Genomic DNA, 9,544 nt, shown 5'->3' on the forward strand with positions numbered 1-9,544 from the left:
ATGTGAGTCTGTCGTCCAAAGATGCCACTATGTATTACTTCAGTTACAGATGTGTGTGCTGTGCTCTCCCAGCCCATTAATACCCTGGGACACTCCCACAATAATAATCTCATCTCTTAACTTGTCTGTATCTTGGTCCTTGTATGGTATTCTAATATCATGTGTGTGGTTTTCTAAGATGCCACCCAGAACTGCTTCAATTTTAGACACAAATGCTGTGCTCCCATATTCCATTCCTGCTCAATCAGTGTGCTTGCAGCAGCACTACAATGATAATCTGACTTCATCTGCTTTCCTACGAATCAATCCTGACTTGCGTCACAGTAAATCATTGGTATAAGAGACTTCATGATGTTGGGAAACTGCAACAATTTTCACTGTGTTTTTTTTTAAAGATTTATTTATTTATTATATGTAAGTACATTGTAGCTGTCTTCAGACACTCCAGAAGAGGGTATCAGATCTCATTATGGATGCTTGAAAGCCACCATGGGGTTGCTGGGATTTGAACACAGGACCTTCAGAGGAGCAGTCAGTGCTCTTAACCACTGAGCCATCTCTCCAGCCCCTTTCACTGTGTTCTTAACAATTCGAGACTACCTAGGAATGTCTGCACTTCTTTTTTTTCCTTTTTTAAAGATTTTCTATATTCTTTGTTTACATTCCAAATGATTTCCCCTTTCCCAGTTCTCCCTCCCCATATGTCCCATAAGCCTTCTTCTTAGAATGGGTGGAGACCCATTCTCCAATCACCCCCTCCCTTTTCTCTGTCCTGGTACTCCCCTACAATGCTGGATCAAGACTATCCAGGATCAGGGTCCTCTCCTTACTTCTTCATGGGAGTCATTTGTTATGCTAATTGTACCTTGGGTATTCAGGGCTTCTGGGCTAATTAATATCCACTTATCAGAGATTGCATTCCATGTGTATTCTTTTTTGATTGGGTTACTTCACTGAGGATGATATTTTCCACTTAAATTCTGATGTAAACAACAAAGTAGTTATATGAGTGTACTGATTCAGTGCCACAGTTAGAATCTCAGGTCCTCCACTTTCCTTTAAATCAATCACCTCTTATGTCACACTACATCTCTGTGCGTTGCATTGGTATAACAAAGTTCTTGATGTTGTAAAAGTAATATAATTTCCACTGTCACAGGTTCCAATACTCTGAACTGCAAACAGCAGCAGCAGCAGCAGCAGAAGCAGAAGCAGAAACAGAAGCAGCAGAAGCAGAAGCAGTGCCTGTGTCTTTAGCTGACTCAATTATTCTCGGGAGGGGGGGAAGGGGAAGGAACTGATCCTTAAGTGAAATAAAGCAAAAGACAACAGTGCCTCAGTGTGGCTGCTTCTCTCTGACATCTTCCCTCCTAGGAAGACACTTTCCTTCTACAATGGGCTTTTCTAACAGTTCCAACAGATACACAAAACATTATCCTGTAAGACATACAGCGTAAACTCAGATGGCAGACCCTGCTCGGACACACAGACCATTCTTCGGGACAGCTGGACCGCTCACCACGCTCCTGTATTTCCCTGATAAGATTCAGGTAGAAGGACAGGGGTCCTGCTCTCCCTGCTGCTGTCTGGAGCTGCTGAAGGTGCTTCTCTCTCTCTCTCTCTCTCTCTCTCTCTCTCTCTCTCTCTCTCTCTCTCTCTCTCTCTCTCTGTCTCTGCACCCCTGTCCCTGCAGATCCTTCCAGAATCAGTCAGTCAGTGCCCAAAAGAAAACAAACCAGGCTGTGTCCACACCCGGCAGCCCCAGCACCCAGAGTCCCCTCCAGTCTCCCCTCCCCACGCTTCAGTGAGGACATTCCTTGCAGGCTTGCAGGCATGTAACAGAGACTCGGTCCATCACAGAGGTGCATGAGTGACAGGCAGTGAACACGGTCCAGTCCATGGGGTTTTGTGTATGATGGTTTTACATCAGTCACTGCAGGTAGATTGCACAAGCCTTGTTTTTGTTTGTTTTTATAAACATGCATTCAACTAGATATGATTCAGAATAAAGTAATACTCCCTTTTTTTTATCATCACTGTTGGCTAAAAATTTGCCAGGCAGTCCACAAAACAGGATTTGCTTTAAAACCAAGGCAGAGTTAGTTGCAGACTAGTGAGCTGGGACCTGCTGGGCTGCGGCACAGCCATGTTTAGCCAAGTGTTAGGCTAAGCATTAGGAAGAAAGTCCTGCTTAGAGGCCCAGGGCCTGCAGCACCAGCTGTGGAACTCAATGGAGTGACTGCACAGCTCCAACCTCAACTGCTAATTTGCAGGGCAATCACCACTGGCGGGAGAGGGGGCGGGGGAGGCATATAGCTGTAGATGGGCGTTCCTGGGGCTGGGTGTGGGGCTACAGGAGTTGGAGAATGATCAGTCAGCAGGGTACCTAGTGACCCCCACTGCTTAAGGAGGAGGGATGGGAGCAGGGTAGACCATTGCTGGCCTGCCATTGGGCTGCACCATGATGTGAGGAGGCGCTGCACACAGAGGTTGTGTATAGTACTTACCTTGCTGGGCGCCGGACTCTGCTGGGGATAGGCACTTCTCACTGGGTACACAGCCCTCTGGGAAGGATTGGGGGAAGAGGAGTATGGTAGCACAGCTCCGCTGGTTGGGGACAGAACAGTTTGTAAGGTGAGCCAAGAGTGTAGCCTGTGTGGAAGGTAGGATTCGCTCCAGGGTCCATGTTAGGAGAATAGGCAGGGGCTGCTGCAAAGCCCACAGGAAAACCAACTGGATAGCCAATTCCTTTAGCATTTGCATAGGGAACCCCAGAAGACTCAGGGCTATAAACAGAATTCATGATTTCAAGAAGGTGGCCTACGGTTCCGGGACTGGTACATGCAGGCCTGAGCCGGCATGGCGTGTGGCTCCGCGACGGGCAGTGCCCAGACGATGCCAGGTTGCTACCAACCGCTAGGCTCCCCTGCCCGCCCCCCCCCCCCGCCCGCTGCCTCCAGCCCGCCTCACCGCAGCCTCCTGCTACCACCAACACTGCACAGACACTGCAGTTCACGACCTCAGGGCATTTCTTTCTTTAGGTTAGGGAAGTTTTCTTCTCTCTCTATTTTTTTAAAAGTCAAGAACTTATTTTATTTATTTTAAAATAAACACTGAAGGGACATTATCCACCACCTTACAAACCTTTTGAATGTGGAATGTTCAACACCCTAAGAAGGTATAGTAGACTACAAAACCAACAAAAACTCCAGTTGTCTAATGATGACTATCTGAGAATTATTGTTGTTTTGAGTAGCTGAGTCTCAGCTTGGGGGGGGGGATGTTTGCAAAAGGCTAAAAGTAAGATTTAATTTCTGTACAGAAAATAACATTAACTTAGTAAGTAGCCTTTGCTTTAACAAGTGGAATTAATTCTCCATGACGTAAAATGGAATGGGACGAGCAGCACTCAGTTCATAGGCACACAGAGCTAGTGCTCAAGCTGCTAGCACAAATTCCAACACAGAGCATATGGCTAAGTCACTGCTAACCTTTCCATCTCCAAACTGTATGCTCTCTATGCACCTAAGGCAAAGAATCAACACGTTGAACATAAGTGTCTCCTTGAGAAAAGGAGAGAATTCAATTAGGGTTAAATTAGACAAAGATAAATGGAAATACTTCAGAAACAGCTACTAGACATAGCCAAAAAGTTTGTGACACTAACAACTGCACAGCAAAAGGTGGAATGATGAAGTCTAGATGTGAGGGAAACTCTGAGCTTCTGTATAAAGATGTGTTTCAACGAGTCAGCATATCCTGGGGTAACTAGTGTACAGGGCAAGCAAAAGGTCCACAACCCTGGTGTGAAGTGCTTCTTGCCATTGAACCCTGCACTAGTATATTCCATTTTGATCTTACTTGTCCAGCTCTTCCTGACCACCCTGGATCACTAGTCCTTGAAAGGCAACTGAAAAACTTAGTGTTTTTCCTGGTAAGTGGAAATTCCTAATCACTTCAAGTCTGAGGTAGGTTCTCTCTGAGGGATTCTATGAACAAGTTAAATCTGGGCAGTTGGGAAAGCCTGGACAATCCATTTGGTCATTCCTTTCTTAGATTTTCAGTTATCATCCACCTTTAGGACTGTACTTTGAGCTATTGCCAGGGCAGCTGAGAAACTACAGTCATCTTAGGGCTATCAGAATCCTGGAGCACTGTTTCTGAAGGAAAAAAAATCTCTTAGCTCCGCAAATTTCAAAACCTCTAATGATCCAGTAATTCTTCAATTACAAGTAAGTCCAAATAGCCTCTGTCTCTCTGATAATGGGACAAAGTCACAATCTTCATGATGAAAAAAATCCTTTAATGACCTCTCTAAAACAAATTTCCCACCAATTCCATTAGGTCTGCCAAAGTCCTGCACCATTGTGTATTAGGGAAAGCACTCAACATTGCAGCATGTGTGGTATATTGTGCTTGATGTCCTGGAATTTCATGTATCAGAGACAACACAAAATATTCTCTGTTTATTTAAATAAAACAAATCTTTATTCAGAAAACATTGAAATAATTTGGAGCATTAGAATGATTTTCAGTTAAGTTAGAAACACACTTGGATTCAGTACTGAAATAAACTTTGAAATAGTTATATGAGTGTTCTGATTCAGTGCCACAGTTAGAATCTCAGGTCCTCTACTTTCCTTCAGATCAATCACCTCTTATGTCACACTACATCTCTGTGAGTTGCATCGGTATAACAAAGTTCTTGATGTTGTAAAAGTAATATAATTTCCACTGTATTCTTTTTGGTTTTTGGTGTTTTTCGAGACAGGTTTTCTCTGTACAGCCCTAGCTGTCCTGGAACTCACTCTGTAGACTATAATTCCCCTGTGTCTGCCTCCCAAGTGCTGCAATTAAAGCTGTGCACCTCGACTGCCCACCTTCCACTGCATTCTTTTTTTCTTTAATTTATTTAATGTATGAGTGTTCTGCCACATATACACGCAAATGCCAGAAGAGGGCATCTGATCCCCTTGTAGATGGCTGTCACCCACCATGTGATTGTTGGGAATTGAACTCAGGACCTCTGGAAGAGCAGCCAGTATTCTTAACCACTGAGCCATCTCTCCAGCCTCCTCCACTGTGTTCGTAATAATCCTGATGTACTTAGGATTGTATTTCCTGTTGTTCAGATGTAAGCAATTTCAGAATTGTGTGAACAAAACAGTTCACTTACTAGCAAACAGAATTTAGATTTTATTGCAGTTGAACAATGTTGGTTTGGAGTCATTTAAGTCACAGGAACATGTGTTTTCAAAGAAGAAACAGCAAACTGCTTCATTTATCGATGTGTAAGGACTACTTAACTATTCCACTAAAGTTCAGCCATTGACCACTTGCACGTCTATAAAGACAATATCACCTGCTATCTTCCCAGTATATCAACCAGCACTTCTGCTACAGCACAGAACTGTATTTGTTGTGTTGGTATTGGAAAGTTCTTGCTCTTGCAATACTACTGCCCTTTTCCACAGTGTTTTTCTCTATTCCATGGCACTGAAATCTATGTACTGCTGTCATGATGCAAACCACTTCAGAGGTGTGTAAGTTAGCAGGTATGCATTGTTGTTAAAGGAATTTCAATTTCTCCATGATAGAATTGCATCTGTTTTTCAAAACACTGATGAGAATCACATGCACTTGTGATTTCCAGGGGTGCCACTGGGTTCTCCTTCAGTTGCAGACATGTTTTCCCTGCTGTCATGTAATCTTGTTCAGTTACTGTCCTGGGGCGGTCCTCTGTTAATGAGCTCATGTATTTTCTTCTCTGTATATTGGCCACCACTTCTCTTACAGTCAGTGTATTACTGTGATGTTAACTGACAGGACAAACTTCTCGCTGTTGTAAATTTATTATCATTTTAACTGAGATCTTAACAATTCTAGTCCACTTAGGAACTTATGTGCTGGTGTTCTGAATCAAGCAGCTTCAGAATCTAATGATTAAGCCTGTATCCTTTGTTATAGATGGCATTTAAATATCTTTGCACTAGTTCATACATTTGTATATACATTGTTATAGACGAATATGCCCTTGTGCAACATTTTAAATAACGTGTATTTTGTCCACGGAGAGTACTGTGTACTGCCTCAGTTACAGATGCACAGGCTGTTGTCTCATATACCATACCATTCTTGGTCAGTCAGAGTTCTGGTGTGGTGCTACAATTAGTATTACAGGTCCTGGAAGGTGAGAAACTCTCAGAACTCAAAGGGAGGGACCTTGAATGGCATGCATTACAGTGGGAGGGAGAACTTGTAGGGTCCACCTCCAGTGGAGGGACAGGACATCAAGTGGGGCGGAGACTGGGGTCGCCATCCCACAGTCAAAAACTCTGACCCACAATTGTTCCTGTCTGAAAGAACTGCAGGGCAGAGATGGAGAGGAGACTGAGGGAAAGGAGGTTCAGTGACAGGCCCACATTGGGATCCAGCTCAAGGGGAGGTCCTGGGGCCTGAGACTGTTCCTGGTGCTGTGGTGTGCTTGCAGACTGGAGCCTAGCATGGCTGCCCTCCAAGAGTCCCAACAAGCAGCTGAAAGAGCCAGATGCAGATAACCAACCAATGGACAGAAGCCTGGGGCTCCTGTGGTTGAATTGAGGAAAGGCTGGAAGAAGCTGAGGAGGAAGGAGACCCCATGGTAAGAACAGCAGTCTCGGCTGTTTGGATCCTCTGGATGGTGTTTGTATTCTTTCTGCTTCTTGCTGCAGACCTCTCCCCCCGGGGTCCCAGCGCAGTGGAGACAGGTTGCGCGTGGGCACCATGAACCACCTAGGCTCTGTGCAGTGGAAGATGCCGTGTGTGTTTGTGACGGACGTAAAAACTGAGCCTTCAGCCAAGTGGGATCATCAACCATGTAAAGTTTTGGCAACTGAAACACTAAGTGAAAAGGCATTTGATGCAGATGTGTACAATGCGGTTGCAACAGAAAAAGTGGACGGAACATGCTGCTATGTCACTAACTACAGAGGTCAGCCATACCGTTGGGCTCAACTAGATAGAACACCTAACAAGCAAGCAGACAAAGATTTAAAAAATTTCCACATTCAAAAGAAAGCACAAAAGAGGAAGACTTCAAGCCTATCCCAGAGTGCTGGATACCAGCAAAGGAAATAGAAAAACAGAACGGGAAGTCAGTACCTAATGAAAACAGGCACATTCCTGGTTGGGTACCAGTAGAAAAGGACAGCAAACAATATTGCTGGCACTCATCTGTAGTCAATTATGAGTTTGGAATTGCCCTGGTACTAAGGCACCATCCTGATGATCCTGGAGTTTTGGAAATTAGTGTTGTTCCCCTGTCAGATCTCTTAGAGCAAACTCTGGAGCTGATAGGAACAAATATCAATGGAAACCCATATGGGCTAGGAAGCAAGAAATACCCATTACATTTTCTTACACCACATGGAGCATTCCAGGTCGGAAATCTGCCTACACTGAAACACAACGAACCTGCTGTCCTGGTTTGAAGACTGCAGAGAGGGTCAGATTGAAGGGATTGTGTGGCATTGCTGTGACGGCTTTTTAATTAAGGTCCACCACCACCATCTTGCTTTATTCTGGCCACTTCCAGATACTTACATGAATACCAAATCAGTTATTATTAACATGAACCTGAACAAATATGGCTGTGCTTTTGATAACCAGTCTTTGTTTAATCAGTTTTTGAAAGTAGATAAACAGAAATTTGATAGGCTCAAAGACATTATACTTGATGTGTAAAATGGAAATAATAGTTGGGATTATTGTGATTTTCTAATATTGACAAGTTGTCGTGTTTACAGAGGTTGAACCTTCAATTTAATGTTGCTAGCTGTTTGGCAAAATATATGTCAACTTCTAAACAGGTTTCTACGTATCTATAGAAATCATAGTTAGAATTTGAATATCTTAACACAAAAATAAATATAAAATAATCAATTTTAAATTGTAAAATTGTTATAAGCTTACCCTTATGCTTTTCAAAATTTTAAGATATTATGAAAATAGGAATATTTATCATAGCTGTATAATCATATATTACTGAAGTCTTCAAAAATATGATATTCTAACAACTAAAAACTAAATATGATTTTATTTTTAAGCAAAATATACAATATTTTGAGATGTAAATTCTGTAGTTCAGGAACTGCTTGATTTCCAGCTGAGACTTAACTCATAAAATAGTTTTAAATCTACAGTTAAACAAGTCATTAATAGATAGGGAAACTATTAGAACTTTCTCCATCTTCTGGCTGTTCAGAAACAACAAGAGGGCTAGACAGTTCAAATCCAAATTGTTCTGAAACTTTTTTTTAACTTCGCTTCTAATAGGATATTCTTTTTCATTTCTTCCTTATAATTGTACGTCAGCACTTCAATTTCTTCAAAAAATCAAGGATCAAATTTTCCAGTTCCCTTTTCAGCTTTTTAATTTCCTCCTAAAAGATACAAACAGGATACATGTTTTTGGTTTGAAATTGAGATTTAATAATAAATATAAAAACTCAAAATCTTAAGTATAAATATTTTTCTTTATATTTTACTGTTCAAGGATCTGTTGTACCATGTGAATAATGTACAAGCTGCTATCTTTGACTAAATTTTAAGATTGAATCTTTAAACAGCCTCAGATATTCTCAGGCAAGTGAAAGGGACTTTTTTTTTTACAACATTTAAGAGTTTTCAGTATTTTTAATGTTCTGATATTTTATCTTTTATATATAATATTTATGATCATGGAAACTCCGGGACGTGTAAAGGTTTAGCGCCTGGGGAAGGAGGCGCATGCACTTGCACACAGAGCAGCGAGGAACAGCCAGTGCTCAGTTCCAGACCATTGTGTTTCTGGAGTCTTAAGGAAGGGAACAGAAATGATTTAAGGGGAAGATTAAAATGAAAATAATTTTGAAAGGTACTTAGAAAACTCTTTCCCCAGCATGACTCAAAAATTGCAAAAATAGTTTTTAAAAACTATTAAGACATGTGCATTGGTTACCATTTAAAACAATTTTTTTTTTATTTTTTGGGACAGGGTTTCTCTGTGTAGCCCCTGGCTGTCCTGAAACTCACTCTGTACTCCAGGCTGGCCTCGAACTCAAAATCCACCTGCCTCTTAAAAATAAATTTATTCTTTAGTACTTTCTGTTTCTTTGTCTGATTTTTTTTTTTTGTAGTTGAGAGTTGTTTAATAAAAAGATGTCATGAGTCAAATTTAAAAAAAAAAAAGCAATCTCAACTGACCTGGACCCCTGAGATATCTCAGACACTAACTAGGCAGCATACAGCAGCTGATATGAGGCCCCCAACACATATACAGCAGAGGACTGCTGGGTCTGTCCTCAGTGAGAGAAGATGCACCCAACCCTCGAGTGACTTGGGGCCCAGGGAGTGGGGAGGTCTGTGTGTGTGTAGGAACATTAAATTGGACACAGGACCCGGGGAAAGGATGTATGGGATGGGTCACAGGAAGGCAGACCTTAAAGGGGATGAAGTCTGGACTATAAAAAGGATTAACATTTTATTAAAAATAGAAAGAAATTAACATTTCTTCTAACACCAAAAA

At 41.9% G+C, this 9,544-nt stretch overlaps 2 pseudogenes; one reads left to right on the plus strand and one right to left on the minus strand.

Annotated features, from left to right (window-relative positions):
- Positions 1-2,255: 2,255 nt before the first annotated feature.
- Positions 2,256-2,803, minus strand: LOC127675532 (myelin-associated neurite-outgrowth inhibitor-like; annotated as a pseudogene).
- Positions 2,804-6,762: 3,959 nt separating this feature from the next.
- LOC127675715 (uncharacterized protein C12orf29 homolog) lies at positions 6,763-7,722 on the plus strand (annotated as a pseudogene).
- Positions 7,723-9,544: the final 1,822 nt, after the last annotated feature.

This window comes from Apodemus sylvaticus, chromosome X (genome assembly GCF_947179515.1).
Source record: "Apodemus sylvaticus chromosome X, mApoSyl1.1, whole genome shotgun sequence".
NCBI lineage: Eukaryota > Metazoa > Chordata > Mammalia > Rodentia > Muridae > Apodemus > Apodemus sylvaticus.